Consider the following 22,842-nt stretch of genomic DNA (forward strand, 5'->3'; position numbering starts at 1 on the left):
AGCAGTCAGAATGGCCATCATCAAAAAATCTATAAACAATAAATGCTGGAGAGGGTGTGGGGAAAAGGGAACACTCTTGCACTGTAGGTGGGAATGTAAATTGATACAGCCACTACAGAGAACAGTATGGAGCTTCCTTAAAAAGCTAAAAATAGAACAACCATACAACCCAGCAACCCCACTACTGGGCATATACCCTGAGAAAACCATAATTCAAAAAGAGTCATGTACCAAAATGTTCATTGCAGCTTTATTTACAATAACCAGGACATGGAAGCAAGATAAGTGTCCATCAACAGATGAATGGATAAAGAAGATGTGGCACATGTATACAATGGAATATTACTCAGTCATAAAAGGAACGAAATTGAGTTATTTGTAGTGAGGTGCATGGATCTAGAGACTGTCATACAGAGTGAAGTAAGTCAGAAAGAGAAAAACAAACACTGTATGCTAAGACATATATATGGAATGTAAAAAAAAGAAAAAAAAAAGAAAAAAAAAAAGAAAATGGTCAGAAGAAACTAGGGGCAAGATAGGAATAAAGATGCAGACCTACTAGAGGATGGACTTGAGGATACGGTGAGGGGAAAGGGTAAGCTGAGACAAAGTGAGAGAGTGGCATGGACATATATACACTACCAAATGTAAAATAGATAGCTAGTGAGAAGCAGGTGCAAAGCACAGGGAGATCAACTCCGTGCTTTGTGACCACCTAGAGAGGTGGGATATGGAGGGTGGAAGGGAGGGAGATGCAAGAGGGAAGAGATATAGGGACATATGTATATGTATAACTGATTCACTTTGTTATAAAGCAGGAACTGACACAAAATTGTAAAGCAATTATACTCTAATAAATATGTTTTAAAAAAATGAGCAGAAGATCTAAATAGACATTTCTCCAAAGAAGACATACAGATGGCCAACCAGCACATGAACAAAATTCTCAACATGGCTAATTATTAAATAAGTGCAAATCAAAAGTACAATGAGGTATCAACTTACACCAGTCAGAATGGCCATCATCAAAAAATCTACAAACAATAAATGCTGGAGAGGGTGAGGAGAAAAGTGAACCCTCCTACACTGTTGGGGGGAATGTAAATTGGTATAGCCATGATGAAGAACAGTTGGAGGTTCCTTAAAACACTAAAAATAGAGTTACCATAAGACCCTGCAATCCCACTTCTGGGCATATATTCATAGAAAATCATAATTCATACTGCCTTTAAAATCCCTTCCCTGAAAGCAATGGGAAATTTTGGTCTTTTGTGCATGAGCTGCCTGTTCTCCTTGCTTGGTGCCCTGCAATAAACTCTGTACTTTCCTTCACCACAATCCAGTGTCAATAGATTGGCTATACTGCAGGCGGGTGAGTGGACCCAAGTTTGGTTTGGTAACAATATTGATACCTTATTATTAACTATAGTTCATATTTTACCGAGTTTTCTCCTAGGTTCATGTCCCCTTAGGCTCTTCTTGGCTGTGAGAGGTTTTCAGAATTCCCTTGCTTTTGATGACTTTGACAGTTTTGATGAGTATTGATCAAGTATTTTATAAAATTTCTTTCAGTTGGAATTTGAGTAATGTGTTTCTCATGCTTAGGTTGGATTCATGGGGTTTTAACAGGAATCTCACAAAGGTAAAGTGTCATTTTCATCACACCATCTAAAATGTAAATAATATCAGCATGACTTATCACTTTTGATGTTAACTTTGATCACTTTGCTGATGTAGTGTTTATCAGTTTTCTCCACTGTAAAGTTATTTTTTTTTCTTGTTTCATACTGCACTCTGGAATAAAGTCATGATTGTACTCATTCTTAAGGAGTGGATAGTTGTGTTCATTGCAGAATTATCTTGCGTGGAAAATTTGTCTATTCTTTCCCACTGATTTATTTATTCAATCATTTATATCTCAATATGAACTCTTGAATACTTATTTTATACCTTGTGTTATAATCTGATACTACTTTACTTATTGGGCTTTCCAAATTGTACAGGCTTTGGCTATTGGAAGATCTTTCAATTGACTCCTATGTCACTTTGGCATACCCTCATTATTGTGAGGGTTTTTGTTTTGGGTATTTTTTTGTTGTTATCTTGTTATCTTTTATTGTTGCTTTTTTTCTTTTTTTGAGCATTTTACTTTCTGGAACTGCAAGGTGTTTTAGGGTCATCTTGTATACTTCCTGCCCAGTCCTAGAAACAGCCATTTCTCCAAATAGTGCTGGTTCCTTTTGTTGTTAGAAACTAAGATTCAAGCACTAGTTGTTCATGGTGCTACTAGGCATCATTGTTTCTAAGTTATCTCAATTTTCAGAGGATTATATGTGTATATCTCACCTATACAAATATACACATCTATAAATATTTCTACATGTAAACATATGTATCTATACTATATCAAATGTATGTATGTGAACTAATACTGATGTTTCCAACTCTAATCTACTACCATATGGATGATTCTAGCCTTCTTCCCTTGATTATCTGTAATCAACCACCCAATTCAACAGTGAGAAACCTGGCTCTCCCTATTTATCATCCAGTTATTTGTTAACCTCTACTCCTTTGGGTGCAGGGCAGAGAGATTTAGCCAACTAGAGCATATTGCTTATATACATTTCCTTTGCCTTTAGTTTGATAGACTCCATTCTTCAAAGTTCCTTAGAAAAACACATTTTCTCCCAGCACTTTCAGTGACATTGTTTCAAATCTATGTAATACAATTAGATTATTTTTCATATTCTGCATTCTATCCTGTGATGCCACAAATTCTTAAATGCTTTTTTTTTAACTTTCACACATTAAGTTTAACTCTTTGTGCTGTTAAGTTCTATAAGTTTTGACAGATGTATTATGTTTTCACTTAGTATTATACATTTAAGGTTAAATCATGTCTTTACCTGGCCTGATTACTCATTCTTATTTATCACTGAATGGTATCCCATTGTGTGGATGAACCCCACATTTTTCTTCCGTTAACCTATTGAAGCACATTTTGGTCTCCTCCAGTTTGGGGCTATTATGAATAAAGCTCCAGTAAATGTATGCGTACTGGTTTTTGTGTAGACACATATTTTTAATTTGGAGTAATACTTGGGCAGGAAACCACTGGGTCCTATTGCAAGACTATATTAGCCTTGTAAGAAACTGCCAAACTGTCTTCCAAAGTATCTGTACCATTTTGCATTCTCACCAACATTAAATGAGAGTTTCTTTCATCTGTATTCTCAACAGCACTTGACATTGTTGATATTTTGGATTTTAGTCATTCTAGTAGGTGTGTGTCATGTCTTGTTGTTTAATTTACATTTCCCTGATGACAGTAATGTTGGTTATTTTTTTATATACATATTTGCTATCTATGTGTCTTCTATATCTTCACAGAGGGCTCAAAAATTCAATAACAATTGTTCTCCATAGTCTAAGGGAATTGAAATGGCCAAAGGACCAAAAGGATGCAGCAATGAGGTATCCAGCTCTTGGTCTCATCATTTAATAGAGTTGTTTTGTTTTCTTATTTTTGCGTTCTTACAATTTTTTTTGTATTTTGAATATATGTCCTCTGTCACATGTGTTTTGAAAAGATTTTATCCCAAAGTTTCTCTTATATTTTCATTCTCTTAACAGTGTCTTTCACAGAGAAGTTTTAATTTTAATAAAGTCTAATTTATCAAAAATTTCCTTCATGGATCCTGCTTTGGTGTTGTATCTAAAACCTCATCAACAAACCCAAAGACATGTAGTTATCTCCTATGTTTCCATCTAGAAGTTTTATAGTTTTGAATTTTGCATTTAGGTCTATGATTCATTTTGAGTTAATGTTAGGAAAAGTTATTAAATCTGTATTTAAGTGCTTTTTTTGCTTTTGTTTTTCATATGGTATCCAATTTTTCAGCACCATTTCTTCAAAGACTATATTTTCTCCATTGGATTGCCTTCATGCTTCTGTTAAATATCAGTTCAGTATATTTGTGTGAGTCTATTTCTGGGTTCTCTTCATTGTTCCATTAATCTATGTGCTTATTCTCTTAAATATACCACACTGCCTTGATTACTATAGTTTTATAGTAAGTCTTGAAATTGGGTAGTGTGAATCTTCCAACATGGTTCTCTTTTTTTTCAGTATTATGTTGGTTATTCTAGGTCTACTGCTTTTTCATATAAACTTTAGAATCAGTTTATTTTATACTTAGATATGTATAACTTTCTGGAAATTTGGGGGGGGGATTGTATTGAATTTCTAGATCAAGTTAGAAAGAAACGACATTTTTCAATCCATGAATATAAAATATTTCTCGCTTTATTTAGATCTTTAATTTCTTTCATCAGTGATTTGTAGATTTCAGAACACAGATCCTATACATATTTTATAAGATTTATATGTGACTACTCTAGTTTAAAATAAGTTATCTTCTGTTATAAATTTAGCTTATAAATATAAATTTATGGAAAACCTCCATTCATATTTAGGAGAAACCTTCATTTAAATTATACTCATATTTTATTTATAATTATATGCAATGTACACTTAAATTAACTATAGTTAATGTCAAGATATTAAAAGTAGTACCTAGCACAGTATACTAAGTATATCTGACTTAGTTCAAGTAACACTAGAATAGGAGTGAAAAGACTTGGTGGAGAGAGATAGAACGGAAGGTACTAGCACTGAGTCAGCAACATACTTGAGGTATACCTGCCCCAACTACTCCATAGTCATCATGGGGATTATATGAGATCTATGAAACCATTTTGCAAATTTTAAGTCTCCATAATATGTAAGGATAAATAAGCAACATAGCCACTAACCTAGAAGTAGTTTTAGCACTTGCAACTCTTGCTGATTTAGAGGAGCATTTCATAAGATTAAATTTTAGGGATCCCTGAATATTACATATTAAACTCAATCACACTGAGTCTACTTCCCTCTGATCTAAACCAGCTTCCTAACTTTTCTTCTTAATTTTTACCAGACATAATAAAGTTTTTGAATACAAGCTAAATATATGTACTTATAGACACTCGGTATGAAGAGCAGCTGGTACACCCTTAAAGTAGTATATTATATGCATGACTCCTCATAAATATTTTAAAAGTCTCATTAAAGGGGGAACAAGAAAACTTTATACAAAGGATCCTATTTCAACATTGTAGCATATTTGTAGCAGCATATATCATATATATATATATATATATATATATATATATATAAATTCTATATTACAAATAGTAGAGCTACAAATGTGATCTAAAGGGAAACAAATCTTTTGAATTGAAGCACATTTTTCATTTCAGAATTACAATAATAGCTAACAGATCATTACCCCAAGCTAATATATCCTCTGCTCTCATATCATAAGCACTTAAGAAGGGCTTGGGGCCACAGTGGCAAGGTTTATATTTCACCTTGTCTTTATATTATCTAAGATATACATCTATGGAACTGTAATATGTTTAACACGCATTTCTATGCATGACTGCAACTAAAATCTACTCCCAGGGGGTTCAAAAATCCAATAACAATTGTTCTTCACACTTCAAAAGAATTGAAATGGCCAAAGAAATCATCAAATGCAGTTATAATATTAGTGACACCAGTTAATTTTTCACCTTTAACCACCCGAAGAGAGGCAATCCATAGAATCTGCATCTTTTAAAAGTGGATTCTGGCATTTGTCTTCATTTATGTGTAATGTGTTGAGTTACCTCTGAGTCCCATGACTCACTTATATGGACATTAGTTCTTGGCAAAGAGAGGTCAGAACGTATCAGGAAATGAACCGTAGTCTACTCTTCAACAAAAGTATACAAAGTGGAATTCTTATTCCTTTTTTCACCAAATATGTAAAATTTACCCTTAAGACGTTTTATATTGTAAACATGATTGTGTTTATAAGTATATAAATTGAATTATGTAACTTGGTCATTTTAACAGCTTGTTTGGGATTGACATGTACACATTTCTATATTTAAAATGGATAACCAACAAAGACCTACTGTAGAGCACAGAGAATTCTGCTCAATAATATGTAACAACCTAAATAGGAAAATAATTTGAAAAATAATAGATACATGTATATGTATAACTGAATCACTTTGCTGTACACCTGAAACTAACACAACATTGCTAATCAACTATACTCCAATTTAAAAAAACAACATTTTTTAAAAAGCCAAAAAAAAAAAAAAGATTTTAACAGCTTATACATTTAGATGCAAGATGGGGACACAGGTTAGACTGACTTAAAAACACATTCTTTTAACCACTTTGTCATATCACATTTATTTAACTCTATGCCAGGCACTGGATTGGGTGATAGAGAAATAAAATTTAATGAAACAATCTTCTTTTACTTGATGAGCCCAACCTAAATATGAAACAAGGAAGCAGAATATAACACTATATGTTAAGTGTGATGATGGAGTTTTAAACTTCATATTGTTTAATGTGTGAGAAAACATTGCACAGAGGAGCTAATATTCAGGCAGTGATTTCAGGCAGTGATTTCAAAGATCTGCAAGCACTTTCTAGAGAGAGAGAAGACCTGTGAGAAATCTCCAGAATCCTAAATATAACCGTCAAGATAGGTTGGCCTGCTTGTGGCAGTTATCAGACACTTTATATGTTGGTTGCAATAAAAGGGTATAAAAATAAAGATGACAAATGTGAGGCACATGTTTTGCTAGAATAAATAGTCATTCTTAGTTTGCAGAATTATATGTCTTAATACAGGTGGTTTGGAATCAAGATTCTGACTCATTGACAAGGATCAGTTATAGAAAGCAACCCCAAATCCCTCAGGTATTGAAGAAATCAAAATCTTTTACAGTCTTTCCTTTTCATCAAAAGGAAGCCTTTCTCTTATTGCCATGTTCAGGTCTATGCTATTCAGAATCCATGTCAAATCATGGTGTCTGTAGTCTCTACCTGGGTTATGAAGAGTTCTTTGGATACATTGTTATCCAAGTATTCTTAACTTATACTTAGTTAAGAATTATTAGCTCTATCATTTATTTAGTGAGCAGATGAACAACAGCACTTGGTTGAAGGGGAGATGAACAAAGGAAATAATTATTGGCAGTCCTTATACTTTCCTCTCAGCCATAATATGAGAATTCCAACAAAAATGATTTAGCCAAGAAAAGTGATCCCATCACTTGCCAGAAGATTCTCCATCTCCTTTACTACGGTAAGTTTTTCTTGTATTATGCTAAGCTTTCTAATTTTTGTGCATCTTCCAGGTCATTTGGGTGACTTTAAAGATCCTAGACAAATCTCTAGGGATGTAGGAACAGGAATCCTCACTTAGGACTTCACAGGTACCACATCTGCAGGCTAAGATATTGTCTGTTATTGTTTGAGCATACTTCAACTTGACATTTTTTGGCTACCTGTAACAGTATACTTCTATGATTCCTGTGTTATTATCTGTCTGGTTGATTTTCTTTCAACCATAGCATTAAGAACTTGACCATACGTCAGGCCTCTTTAAAATCAGGCATCGTAGGTGCATTGGGGCAAAAGGCTGCAATACAATAGTCTTTTTGAATGATGAATTTATCTAAATTAATCCCAAATTCTTTATCTGTTTCTGCTATAATTTTAAGCTTGTCAAATATGAATAGAGCATTAACTGTATGTTAGGCATATATTTTTCTTGCAATACTGTAAGCCTGGTAACACTTGCTAAAGCCCTTTTGTGACAAGTTTTATACTATAAGCAAGGAGTCATTCCAGGAGTTAGTTTCAGCTGTTGAATACAAGAGTAAAGCTTCACAAAATACTGAGTAATGGTTGAATGTGAAGGACTTATTATTTAGATATTGGTTTAAGATTTGTGAGAAATATGTGGAGCAAAATATTGGGACAAAATTGTCTAGGTGTACAATTAACTCTCTCATATGAATGAAAACATATTGGTTATCAGGGTGAATAGGTGTTCTAAAGAAGTCTGAACTTAAGTGAACTACAGTGAAATAAATAACATCAGGTGAAGATGCAAAGAGAAAAGAGAATAATACCAGATATGAAATGATGAGGAAGGGAAGGATGACAATTTATTTTGTGGCTTGAAGATACTGAACAAAGAATACCATAGGCTATTAGATGTTCTTGTCACTGTTGTTATTTTTAGCAAACAAAACACAAATTATGAATAATTAACTTCTCTAAATTAGGTGCAACATACTAAGTCATGGGTTGACGAACTTTTTCTATAAAGGGCAAGATAGTACATACTTTAGGCTTTGCAGGGCATATAGCCTCTGTTGCAACTTCTCAACTCTGCTGTGGTAATGTGAAAGCAGCCATAGACAGTATCTAAACAAATGGGCATGGCTGTATTCCAGTAAAACTTTATTTACAGAAAAAGTCGTTTGGCTGGATTTGGACCACAGGCCATTTTGTTCTATAGTGAAGGACTTCTTGGATAGTCGAGGCAGAATTCTGAGAATATCATCCAATTACCTTCCCCCTTTAGATAATCTCCTCCCCTCTGAAAGTAGGTGTCTCCTTATGCAATATGATGAATATGATGAAATATCATTAGTGTCATTAAGTCACATAACATGGCAAAAGAGAGAGCATTTGCATGTGCTAACCCAAACACATGAACCCTTTAAAATTAAAGAGTTTTCTCCAGCTAGTAGAAGAGAAAGCCATAGTGATTTGAAGCCTGAGAGGAATTCAACACAAGGAGGTTTTTCTATTGCTGAGATGGAGAAGGCCTGTGACTAAGAATTTCAATCAGTCTTAAGCTCTGAGAACAGCTCTCAACTGACAGCCAGCAAGGAAATAGGTGTCTCTGTCCTAAAGTCACAAGGAACTGAATTCAGCCTATAACCTGAATGAGCCTAGAAGAAGATTCTTCCTCAGGACCTCCAGGTAAGAGCCCAGCCTGGCCAACGCATTGATTCTGGCATTGTTATCCCTAAGTAGAAGACCCAGGTGAAACAACATGCACTTTTGACTTGCAGAAATATGAGATAATAAATGAGTATGGTTTCAAGCTCTTAACTAAGTGGGTTTTTTACATAGAAGTATAGAATTAACATATTTGATCTCCTTATGGATATGATATTGACATAGTTAAGGTGGTGGTCTAAAGGAGTCAATCTAACCTTGAGTGATCCATCATTTGATGTACATCAAATATTTGTAACAGCTTTGACACACACTTTCCAAGATCTCCCCAAGTTCTATCTGGAACCGGGTATAAGATTCTGACAACCTGACAACAGGTTTAGGATGATAATAAGGAGGAGATAACTAAGCATCCATCCTCTGGAAAATCTAAAAATAGGCCATCTGGACTACATCTAATTATAGGATTTCATTTACACAGTAAACATTTTCTATTCAGGTTCAAGGCACTGAATTACTGAGGACATAACCTGTCAAAAGTCCTAGTGAGATTTCTAAGGCAGATAGATGTTAATAGGTTTAGCAATACCATCTGTGGAAACATATTTTTGACTCAAAAGAAGATGGAATGCAAAGTGGTGGGAAATGTATTTGATATGGTAGCCTCCATATTTACAAGGAAACCTGTCTGTTTTCTAAGGTAAAAGTTGAGAATTGAAGGACAGTATTGAACAAAGATGGACCAACTCCCTCAGAGGAAAATTATAGGGACAGAGTCATAAGCAATATTCTTTTTTCTTTTCTTCTATTGGAGTAAAATTGCTTTAAAATGTTGTGTTAGTTTCTGCTTTACAATGAAGTGAATCAGCTATATGTGTACATATATCCCCTCCCTCTTGGACCTCCCTCCCACTCCCCCATCCCACCTATCTAGGTCATCACCCAGCTGAGCTCCCTGTGCTATACAGCAGGTTCCCATTAACTATCTATTTTATACATGGTAATGTATTTTTGTCAAACCTAATCTCCCAATATTCCCCACGTCCCTCCCCCCCCCGTGTGCCCATATGTCCATTCTCTACATCTATATCTCTATTCCTGCCTGCTAATAGTTCATCTGTACCGTTTTTCTAGATTCCACATATATGCGTTAGTATACAATATTTGTTTTTCTCTTTCTGGCTTACTTCACTCTGTATGACAGACTATAGGTCCATCCACAATATTGGTTGCCTCCTTTCTCCTGGTCAGAGCTGAACAGTTATTTTTCCAGGGCTCCATAGTTTTCATTATCTACTGTCCCTAGCAACAGGAGTTCTCTTTTTGGCCTTTTAATTGTCATGAGTTTGGTCTGGATTTTATCTATTTTATTTATAGAATCTCTTCTGAAATCTCAGCTAAAAGCTATAATTCCTGAAGGGTGGTGATTTACCATTCTATTTTTCTCTTTTTATTTTCTAAATGTTAGCCATTTCTAGTTTTAACTCAGTCACAAATAGATTAGACAGAGCAGTTGATGTGAAAGTTTCAGGTTAAAGGTCATAAGAGAACTTCTGAAGTCTAAAAGAGAGTCAACTTTTAGATCCTCACACAATTTAATCGAAGTCCATTTAACTTTGGCAAGAAAGCCTTGAGAGATGGCAACCCAGATCACTTTTCTTACCCTCTGGGCCTTAGTGTATTCTAAAGGTAAAAATTTTAATCATTGTTTTTCAGTCTCCCTGAAACTAGACCCATTTCATCTTTTCAGTTCATGTTTTAGCATCTCTGGGATCAAAAAAGAGGTGGATTAATTGATATAAATCACATATCCTAGGGATAAGTCCCTAGGATTGTCTTGAATTCTTTAAAAATTATCTCCTTATTTTGTGGAAAATGTTCAATTATATTCCAAAACTTTGGAAACTTTGTTTTAGAGCAAGTATCAACAAACTACAGCTCATGAGCCAAATTAGGCATGCCACCTGTTTTTGTTAATAAAGTTTTATTGGAAGACAGCTATGCTCATTTGTTTATGTATTGTTCAAGGAGGCTTTCACACTATAGAGTTGAGTAGTTGTAACAGAGACCATATGAGCCAAAAAACAAAAGTTTTTACTCTCTGACCCCTTACAGAAAAGGAGTATGGGTTGTGGAGTCAGCCTTCCTGAGTTCAAATACTGGTTCTACTACTTATCATCTGTGTGATTGTAAATAAGGTACTTAATTTTTTGTGCCTTTATTTGCTCATATGTTGTTCTATAGTATGCATAGAACATAATGGGTGCTCTAATCTTAATTAGCATTTTTAATTATTAATTATTTCAAGTGAATATGCTCTTGTTGAGAAAGACTTTTCACTATTAGGTATTACCTAAAACATAACAACCTTAACCACCATTCTTGGTCATTTATGTTGTATCATTTACCTGGGTCCAAAATGCTTTGGACCTGTCTCATTTAATTCTTAAAACAGTCTTAAAGGCATTAATTTTTAGATTAGAATAACATGAAGGTAAAAGCTTTCAGGTGTTATTTATATACATAAATTTCATAAGCCTTGACTGCTAACATATTCAGACTTTAGATACTTGCAGTGTTATCTTCTTCAATATACTATAGAAAAGAGGACAACTGCTAATTATCATGGTTTATATGCCCATATACACTTACTTTCTAAACCTAAGAGAAATCTTGGTCAGTCTGTGACATTTCTTGAAGCTAAAGCAATGGTCTTAGCTCAATTTAGAGGGAAATTATGAGTGATATCAAGTAGTTCTGGAGGTCTCTATAGTAGAGAGCAGGACTATTTAGCATAGCAGGGAATCATGGAGGGCACTGTGAAGGGTGCTGAGGTGATGAAAACTTCAGAGAAAAAATGAGTTAAGCCTATGAACTGTGACACACTTTAAAATATCATCCCCATTTTAAAGATGCCAAAACTCTGGTAGTTTACCTAGTTTTTTCAATGTCATATGAGAAGAATATCAGAGACCATTTCTCTATATTGCTCTCCAAGAAGTGCACAATTTTGAAATTCTAACACAAAGTAGCTTATTAGTCTTACCTATTCCTCATGGCACTAAAAAGGATTGCCCTGTAGGAATGTAGCAATCAGTTGTACTCCAACACACACTTAAAGGGTAGCAGTTGTATGATATCATTTTGCTCAGGACTGCAAAGATATAGAGAAACTGACATGGCCCTTTGGGAATGTAGGGTCTAGTAGAAAAGGTAGACACAACATAAATACAGAGGATGACAGCTATAATGCTGTAAGTACAAACAATATGTTCTGATAATACTTTCAACAGGATAAGGTAAAAGATTTTCCCCATTGCCATCTTAGTTTACAGTTGTTCACTATGATATTAAACTGTAGTTACCTTGGATATATCAATATCAGAAATTTTGCTAGTTTATCCACACAAGTATGATATATCAAAGTTCACTTGAATTTTTATAAGAATAATATTTTTTTCTGCATTTTAAGTGAATACTGGTTCTGAGTCACAGATGTATGCTGCAAGAATGGGATGTATAGATTCCACATCCAACAGAAAATTATCAAAGTCTGATAAGCTGTAACTGTGGCTTATCCCACCAAAGATACATCAAGCCAAAATGTACAAATGTGGCTGGTTCTCAGAACAACACCTATAACCTTACAATACGGAAGTTCCCAATAAGACTATAAATGATATACTTTGTAATTCCTTATTTTCCCCTGATTTTATGTTGAACATTAAGAAATCAATCATGACATCCTTATCTAGAGACAAACTAAAACATAATTCAGTATGAAAATGTTAATCTTTGTAGTTAGTACAAATGCTGTAAATTCTGTTTTATATGATAATTCATTTTATGTTAAAAGGGAGAAATCATGTGTGTGTCAAAATTAAATTTTACCCTAAATGACAATTAACATAGAGATGCATCAAAATGCTCAGAATCAAGGTTATCCTTATATTTAAAATAGTGAAATAAATATGTACTGGATATAGTATCATCTGTATTAATAAACTAAAATAATCTGAAATAGATTAAGAAGTTTAAGAGCACTCAAAATAACTATCAAAGTAATCTGTAAATAATCTCAGTGTTGAATAATTAAAATATGATAATTTAATGGAAGCAAATCTAGTCAGTTGTATTAGATTTTACTAGGGACAATAGGAATGTTTAGAAAGAAAGAAAGATTGAGAAAAACAGAGTGAGAAAGTGACAGAGATGGAGAGAAAAACTAAGAGAGAATCAAATATTATAAGGATTCTTCCTAGGAAGGAAAGTGTTGGTTGAAAATATTGCAGTTTTCTTGACTTGGCTATTTCTAACCTGATCAGTTTTTTCCTTTTTTCCTTTCTTTCCTTTTTCATACACCCATTTGAGAATTTGACTACCTCTTCAGAAATATGCACTGTTTCAGAGTGGTTATAGTCTCCTTAATTCCATTTATGGGCCTGAGGTTAAGAAGACAGGTTATAGAAGCTGAAAATTCCTTAAGGCTCCTTAGTTGACAGCTCTTGCTATTTTGCACATACTCTCAGTACACCAGAAAAATCGGGTTTCTATGGACTAGGAAGACCATAATTTGTGGTTAATTTATCAATATAAATATTTTGGGGGTCCTTTCTAGACTAGCACCAGGCCTTTTTTAGACTGCTTTTTGTTTTGCTGTGAATCTCACGTATGAACACTGAATCTTTAAAAGCAACAACAAAAAAGAAAACAAATTTATTACCTACTGGTACTACTTATGCATGAACTATTCTTGACTATAGAATTCACAAGCTATCTATATTTTAATAAGAATGCATTTCACTAAAATTTCAAGGAACAATATTCCGAGGTATCCCTTATCTCAGTGAAATTTCTGAGTTTTTTCTACATATATTTCCCCTTTCACATCCCCCCTGCCCCCAAAAGGACTTTTTTATTTCCATAGAATTTTCAGTGAATTCTTGTTTAAATCCTGGTGTTCTCACCACTGAGTTAAAGAAAATACTCAGTTAATCCATAAGGATTGTCCATGTTGCCCAACTTTTTCCTCCTCAGCAAATATATTGAAAAATATATTTTTAACGTACAGAAGTATGTATAGAAAGATGCTGTCATGTTATTATAGATACTGTCTCTCTCAAGGAAAACTTATTGGTTAGATAAATAATATATATATATATATATATATATATATATATATATATATATATATATATATATATATATAATATATGATCAGTAGGTGACATCAATTTGGAGTCAATATCACTATTTCAACTATATATTGGTACATTAACACATTCATATACGTGATCCGTGTAGGTATACACATACTACAATGAACAGTTCAGTGTTTGTGAAAGCAAAAAAGAGTAACTCTCCCTGGACTTACCCTTAAGGAAAAGTGACCAGGGTAAAATGTGAATGTATTCATTTACTCTGTCATAACGAGTAGTGCTAGCCAGGTTTAATACTTCTGGTGGGACTTATGCCAGAGTAATATATATATTTTTTTGCATTCCAAGTTGCTACGTAGAATAGGTGAAAAAAAAGAATATTAGGGCATTAGCTATGCCAATGAGAAATGACAGTGCCCTAGTACAACTCTCAGAAGGTCTTTTTCTTGTTTCAACAACACACAACGTTGAATTTATGCTGCTGATGAGAGAGAGCCCTAAGAGAAAGAAAGAACTACCTAGAAAAGGGTAAAACCAGTGTGGTACTTGGGGACGACTGAAGTTCAATACCATTCCAGGAAAACTACAAAGGAAGAATAAAGAAGAGGTGGACTGGTTAAGACTTCATGTGTCACCACAAGAAAGGCCATCGTTGTTCATTTATAATTAACATATTGATGCATAAAATTTAAGATAATTCAAGGATTCTCCTTGTCCATGTACAGTTTACATGTTTAATATTTGGCACATATACTACAAGGTTTGTATCCAAATGAAACTTCTTAGAATAACTTAGCCAGTGTTCCTGCATATAGAATAGAAAACACTATCTGTTTTAGTGGAATCTGTGAATATTCGCAAGTCGTATTTGAATATCTAACAAAGAAGGATAATTTAAAGAAATTTGTATCACTTATCTGACCACATACTTCACTTTAATCACAAAAAACAATATTGAACGATACTACCTTGTTATTTCTCTGCAAGCATTTCACTCTCAATTCATCAATTTCTCTCAATACAGCTCCGAATTTGGGATTCTTTATTGCCATTAATAGTAAACACTATTTACTCTCAAGTTCCAAATGGAAACCTTAAATTTATCTATTTTCCCATGTAGCCATCAGTGTCTGGCATTTATCAACTCCTTCATATTTCAACTTCTGAATACACCTAAATCAACCTTCATCATTCCCAAACTTACTGTTACTGCCTTAGTGTGTGCATTCATCAGATCCCACCTGAATTACTGCATTACCTCTAAGTTCTACTTACTTCATTTCTGCATTAAAATCTTTGAAAAGAACCTTGATGGCTCATTGGTCAAGCCCTTAGGATCAAGTTCAAAACTCAGGGATAGTAATGAAAGCTAATCCCCATTTCATATTTGCTTTCCCCATTTTATACTACTCCTCCCCAAAACCCTTTGCATTTGCATATCTGTGCTAACCCACATGCTGTTCTTTATGAGTAGAATTATCTTTGCTTTTTAACTAATTCTACACTTCTGTCAAGATTTCTAAATTATGTATCCCATGATGTCAAGGACAAAATTTTTCTTCTTGGTTTTTTCTATCAGAGTCTACCAGAACTTTTTTGAATAAATAAATGAACAAGTGAACTTCAGTATAATATCATCCAAAAAGGCCTCTCCATTTGATTTAAATATTTTTTCCTTGTGTTGGTACCTGAGCATATCTTTACCATAACCTATAAACTTGTGCTTTCAAGTTTGTCTATTCCACTGACTAAATTTTGACAATGGTAAATAGGGTGTGCTCATTAAAATTTATAAAATCAAAAAGTTAAAAAGGAAGATAACCAGGATTTATTATTACTGTAGTATTGTACTTAGTACAGAAGCCACAGAAACAAATCTTTCATTTGCTCTTCAGAATGGATACTATTACTAGTTTAAATATTTAGCATCTGCAAATTTAATTGTTCAACGTACACTTTCAACCCTGCTGAGAGTGAGCTCTTTACGGGAAAAGTGCTTCTGTTGTAATACAGAAAATCTTCAGATGCTGTGCACAAATGAGTTCTGTGAGTTTAAGCAGTGATACTTAAAACGCTGTTACACAAAGAACCACCTAAGACTGTCGTTTAATTCATCAGAATGGGCTGGAACCTGTGTCTTCTAAGACATCCCAAGTGATTCTAGTGTGTACCAGGGGCTGATAACTGCTGAGGTAGAAGGACAAATTGAGGCAAAATTGTAACAAAATATGTTATGTCCAGGATATTAACTTTCTCTTCTTGATTTTTGTGATTCCAAGGGTTCTTAACTAGCAAAGAGAGAAACAGAATTTTCATCCCATGGTTGATGGATCAGCCTAATGACTGTAACAGATAGCATTCACTCATTGTGCTGAGCAATTTATAAATATTATCTCACCTGATCTCAAAACAACAATGTGATTATGTATTATTAGCCTTATTTTGCAGATAAGAAAAATGAGTCTCAGTAAATTTAAGCAACTTTTCCATGCAATACATAAGGGAGTCAGGAGCATAGCTTGATTCACCTGACTCTGAAGCTCATGCTCATAACTATTCTACTTCTCTTTGTAGAAACACGAGGTGAATTGTTTCATCCAGGGAGTAAGATAGGGCAATGCTTTGTTTTCTTCTGTTTAAAGGCCAAGTACGTTAAAGAAAGGACCTAGTGTCTTCCACCATAAAATTTGGTAATATCCAGACAATCAGTGGTGAATGATGTGACATTCCCTTTCCCATCAGTTTTTTCTTTAGCAAATCTCTTTGTGAGGTTTCCCAGATTTCTTACTTCCTGTCTGAGCTCCCACCTCCTGCAGAGGTGACCTCAAGACAAATTCAAAGATTAATGATCTCTCTACTTTCTTTGGCTCTTTCCTTCTGAACATGTAATAGAGGTTAATTTGCAAGACCCTCCTTGGCATCCGTGATGCCTGTATAGTTTTGAAATTGGCAGCAGGTCTCAAATGAAGGCAGTGCTTTGGAGAGTTTTCAATTGGAAATGTTTCATGTTATCTAATTTCTCTGTCTGAATATCATGCGCCTAGTGTCCTATATATAACACATACTCAACACCAAAGTACATGATTTCTTTATTCAAAACTATTGCCTTCAGGAAGAGTGATAATACTTCTTGATTTTTTTATGGATTTTATGAAAAGTTTGCCTTAAATCTTGGTTCCACTAGGAAAACTCCTCTTACTTGATGATTGAATATACTCAAATTAATTATAAGTGAGATCTCTCTTACTTTTGCATAGCCATTGAACATGCCAGAAGGACTGACTCTCTGAAGGACCATTATCTCATTCAAGACTTGGATCATTATAGTCTATACTTACCAACTGGTCAAATGGTACAAGGTTCATCTTTCTTAAGTACAGAAATATTAAGTAAATAGCCAAAAAGCCAACATCTATTAGAAAATCTGGATTACAGGGCAAGCTAACCAGACATGTTCTCTGATCATTAACCTGTAAGGGGCTTGAAAGCATTACAAATAGTCTTAAATTACAAAAGAAAAAAAGAAAAAAAAAAGAAGGGGGGTGGGGAGGTGCAAGACTGGAGTAAAATGTATGGCTGGGAAAAATACTTCAGTAAGAACTTAAAATGGGAGGCAAGACCTTTAAGCGACCTTCTAGCAAAACAATTTGAGTTAGCAAAAATCCCTTCTTTTTTTTTTTAAACATCTTTATTGGAGTATAATTGCTTTACAACTGTGTGTTCATGTCTGCTTTATAACAAAGTGAATCAGCTATACATATACACATATCCCCATATCTACTCCCTCTTGCGTCTCCCTCCCACCCTCCTTATTCCACCCCTCCAGGTGGTCACAAAGCACCGAGCAGATCTCCCTGTGCTATGCGGCTGCTTCCCACTAGCTATCTATTTTACATTTGGTAGTATATATAAGTCCATGCCACTCTCTCACTTCGTCCCAACTTAACCCTTCTTTAAAAAACATTTTTCTGAAATGATATGGCTGTGGATTTCCTTAATTATGGAGAGGAGGTAGAGTATATCACCACAATATCTTCATCTTCTACTCCTCAAACAGTTCTCATCTTGTATTTTAAGAAATATTAAACAATACATGATAATTTTGTATTCAAAGTTGGAGGGGACACAACAGCACATTACTAGTCTGCTCAAGACAACCATGGATACCTTCCTGTCTCTCCTTGCAAGCATTGAGTTCCAAGACAATGACAAATGCCTACTCTTCTGTTAGTAGAAAGTGAGGAAGTTATGTACATTATCAGGGTCCCTCAAATCAAAAGCACCTCACACATTAGGAATAAAATAGTGCCCACTTTCCCATCCTGATTGTTATATCTGTTGATTATTCCTACTCTATAGGAACTACTTTTTATCAAAATGTATGATCATTTTCATCTAATTCCTAAGGGAATGTTAAAAAAAATAGGGAGAGGGAGATATGTAAATTTTAGTTGCTACAACCTAAGTCAATACACACCTCTCACTGCAATAATCTCCTGAAGATCACCCTGTTTTTATTCCATGTGATAGACTCATCTCCATGCAGTGGCCAGAATAATCTGAAGATAAATCATGCCATCTCTCTCTGAAAATTATAAAAAGGAATCTATAGCTTTCCATCTTGAATTCAATTAAAATATTTACTTTAGAATGTATGTCGTATATGGTTTGTTCAACCTAATTCAGCTAGCTTCCATCTTCAAAACTCTTCAGGTAATAAACAGACACCAGTCTTTGTATTTAGGTGTAACCTACATTGTATGTTCTGTGTGCTTCCAGCGTTATGTGAAATTCTTCAAAGGACTTTCACTGAATTCCACTGAGTTTCTACACCTCAGCAAGCATCCGCCTGAGAATGTTTTCAGTCTCTCAGACAAGCAATGCTGGTCTCTATAAGCTATCCTATTTGCATGCAAAAGAAGCGCAACAGCCAAAGAACATATTCTCTAGGCTTTTGAGCTACTCTTCCAGGACTCCACTATTTATGCTTTCTGCTTATAGATTGAAAGAATATTGGTGGCAAAGCTCAAAAGAACGGCTTAGTCATCTCCGAGTAAGGGAGTATCAAGCTCCTCTGTTTAGAAGGTGAGAGTACTCACTGCCTTTTTTCTTACGGTTTGAGAAATTACAATAAAAAAATTTCTGTTCAACATCATTCAATGGTAACATCATAGCTGTAGAGAGTCTTATTTACTTAAATTTCTACATGTAACACAATGGTATAGTTGGCCAGGAAAAATGTCTATCCAAATGACATGCTAATTAATCACTGCAAGCTCAGAGATATTAAATAATTTTCCTTAAATTACAATTCATTTGTGCCACAGAGGTAAGACTTGAGTTCAAATTCTGGCTCTCCCATTTACATGTGACCTTAAGCAAATATTTATCACTGCTAAAACTGTTTTTCTAAATGTGAATTACAGATCTGATACAACTTAAAAAGGTATTATGAAGGTGAAACACTATCTGTCTTGCAAAGTTTCTGGCCCTTGCATATTAATAAAATAAAAAATCCAATTTGTGAATGCCCACTATGAAAAAGACATAGAACCTGGGATTTTATATATTAATAAATAAGTTTAGAAATTTACATAATATTGTCACTTAAGCCTTTACCTTTTTTTTAAACATCTTTATTGGAGTATAATTGCTTTACAATGTTGTATTAGTTTCTGAATCTAAAAAAAATAATAAAAATAAAAAATAAACCTTTACTTTTACATTTACACAAATATGATTACACTGCAGTAGAAAATATTCATTTTCAAAACCACACAGGAAGACTTCATTTACATTTTCCTTCTGTACTCTATTTGGGACTACATTTCTACCCTGACAGGTAAGAATTAACTCTGTGTTGAAAATAAAGACTCTTGGTGAAAAGCTTAAAAGCAGTACTTTCCAGCAATCACTAAATTGATCCTATAAACAAGCTTGTGAAAAAACTTCTTATTTCCATTTTACAGATTACATAAATTTTAAGCTCAGGGTGACTCTTCTTCATAGAGTTGCAGCTACTACAAGGAGGATGCAGGACATAAGCTCATGTCTTCTTATTTTAAATCCTTATCAATTTAGACGTTTTTTAATGAAAATTGGACCCTAGTAAAAACTATTTTTTATTTATTATTTAATATTATTATCTATTTCAACAATATATTTTGTCAGGCTCTCTAAAAAGTTCTGTATTTTGGCTTTTTATGAGAGTAATCTACTCATTGAATAATGCTCAGAATCAAGGAAACTGTTGACTGTAACTCAGTCCTTATTCTTTCTTACCAGCAGCACAGGGCTGCCATCTACCAGTAATCAGGAAATTTGCAGTTTTCCAAATTTTAACAACACAGCAGGAAAAGAAATGCTTTTCACTATTTTGCTTTTATACTAAGTTTCTAGAAATGTATTGAAATATTGTAATTATCAACACACACACAATGTTTAGAATCTCAAAAGTATCAGGCTTAGAGAACACCACCTTAACCGGCCCTAGAAATTTGATAACAAAGCCTGTTTTCTGCATGATCTTGAAGGTTACCCTGGAAAGTTCATATATGAAGGGAAAACTAAAAAGAGAAGCATATTTCTGAAAGGATTATGCAAATAGTGACTGCACTAGGTAGACACTGGTCTTAGTGAACTAAATGGAGAACTCTCTAAGTAATATATCCCCTAAGATGGCATAAGTGTATCTTCAAATAGGTTCATACGTTCCTAATATTAATAGGTAATATCTATATTGTGTTTATTTTGTTATAGGTGCCAGTCTCAATTTTAAATTATATGTGTGTGTGTGTGTGTGTGTGTGTGTGTGTGTGTATATATATATGTATATATATATTCATTTAATCTTAGTGAAAATACTATAAGGTAGTTAAAATTCTTACCACCTTAGTGAGGGTTAATTTTATGTATCAACTTGGCTGTAGCAGAGGATGCCCAGATAGCCACTTAAACATTATTTCTGGGTATGTCTGTGAAGGTGTTTCTGGGAGGTTAGAATTTGAATTGATGATCTGAGTTAAACATATGGTCCTCCCCAATGTGCATGTTCATGAGTATCATCCAATCCATTGAGGGTCTGAATAGATCAAAATGGTGGAAGAAGTTTGAATTTATTCTCTGCCTACCTGGTTGAGCTGACAAAAAGGTATTCTTCTCTTGGTGCTCCTGGTTCTCAGGTGTTTAGACTCAGATTAAAACCTACACAATCAGTTCTCCTGCTCTCAAGCATTCAAAGTAAACTACTGGTTTTCCTGGGTCTACAGCTTACAGACAGCAGATCATGGGACTTCTTAACCCCCACATTCATGTGTACCAGTTCTGTTTTAATAAATCTATTTCTAAGGTGAGAGAGAGAGAGGTGGAGAGATAGAGTAATAGAGATAGAAATAGAGATAGTGATATATAGATATCCTATTATGTATTTATCTGCAGAGCCCTAATTACATCTCTATTTTACATAAAGGAAATTGATATCATAGATATTAAGTAGTTTTCCAAGAGGCAATATTCAAATCCAGGAATTCTGGATGGAGTCCATGTTCTTATACTCTATGTATACTGCCTTCCTATTCCTAAATGTTAAAATGTGAATAGAAGGAAGTGATCTGAGAGATGGTATTTGGCTATACCCTTCAAGAAGGAGGCTGTAAAGTAGAGTAATAGAGGGATGTTTGAAAAACATTCAGAGTAACAGGAGAACTGAAGTCAATTCTTATCTCTTTATCACAGCTTATAATTTTTTGGAAAATCAGTTTACTTCTCTGGGCCTTAGTCCTTCATTTGTAAAATGAAACAAAGGAGTAAATAATAATTAAACAACTCTCTAAGTCTAATATAGCGATTGCAGTATTGTGTCTTGGATGATGACGGGGAAGATGAAGGTGATATAAATTCATTTAAAGTGGTGTATTTCATCACGGAGGAGTATCTTCCCAAGTTTGGCCCTCTGTAACAGCCTTTATGGATTTTAACCTTACACACCTCCATGAGCTGTAAAATAAAGTTCCATTGGAAATTGTCTAATCACCCTATCCCATTTATAACCCCAAGTGTTCCCACTGGGAGTAGCAAAACACAAGACAACAAAACATCTAATTCAAAAACTCTTATGTGTTCATTGGAAATGGAGTTGTAAAATCCTTGTTTTATTCCATATGACCAAGAAGGTTATAAGTCAAACAAAGAGAAAATGTAGTGCTGTGAAGGGAAGGGAAGTACAAAAATCCAGTGGGAATAAAATGAGAAATATTCTGATATGATGTTGAGTCCACATTTTTCACTAATTTGTTTGGTTGGTATTTTTTGTTTGTTTTTGGTCTGCATACACCACACAGAGAAGTATCTTTGCCTGGCAAACAAACTCAGGGCAGCTACTCACCTGAATCTGCCTGCTCTCCCCTTGAGAGTGTACTATTACTTAATAAATCCTCACTTTACTTTCTTGACCTCCCTGTCTAATCGCTGAAATCTTTCTGTGATGAGACAAGAACTTACTTACTCTCTTGTATCACTAGGAACAAGGAAGTAAACATCAATCCATCTTGTCTCTGAGATGGGTACACTCCTTAAACTGCTTGATTAACTTTTTGGTGCCAACAGTTCTGAAGCCCCATCATTAATTTATTTTGCATCAGTGTTTTCAAGTGTAAGCTTAAATCTTGGGAAATGAGAGGTTAAAAATACAATAAAATATTAAATGTCTGTAGAGTAGGAAAAAACTCACTGGGATATCAAAGTGTTGATGAAACAGTCCTAAATCTAAGTTAGACTAAAAACAAACCTTCTGATCTTAATTTATTTTCCACA

This window comes from Hyperoodon ampullatus (genome assembly GCF_949752795.1).
Source record: "Hyperoodon ampullatus genome assembly, chromosome: 7".
Taxonomy (NCBI): domain Eukaryota; kingdom Metazoa; phylum Chordata; class Mammalia; order Artiodactyla; family Ziphiidae; genus Hyperoodon; species Hyperoodon ampullatus.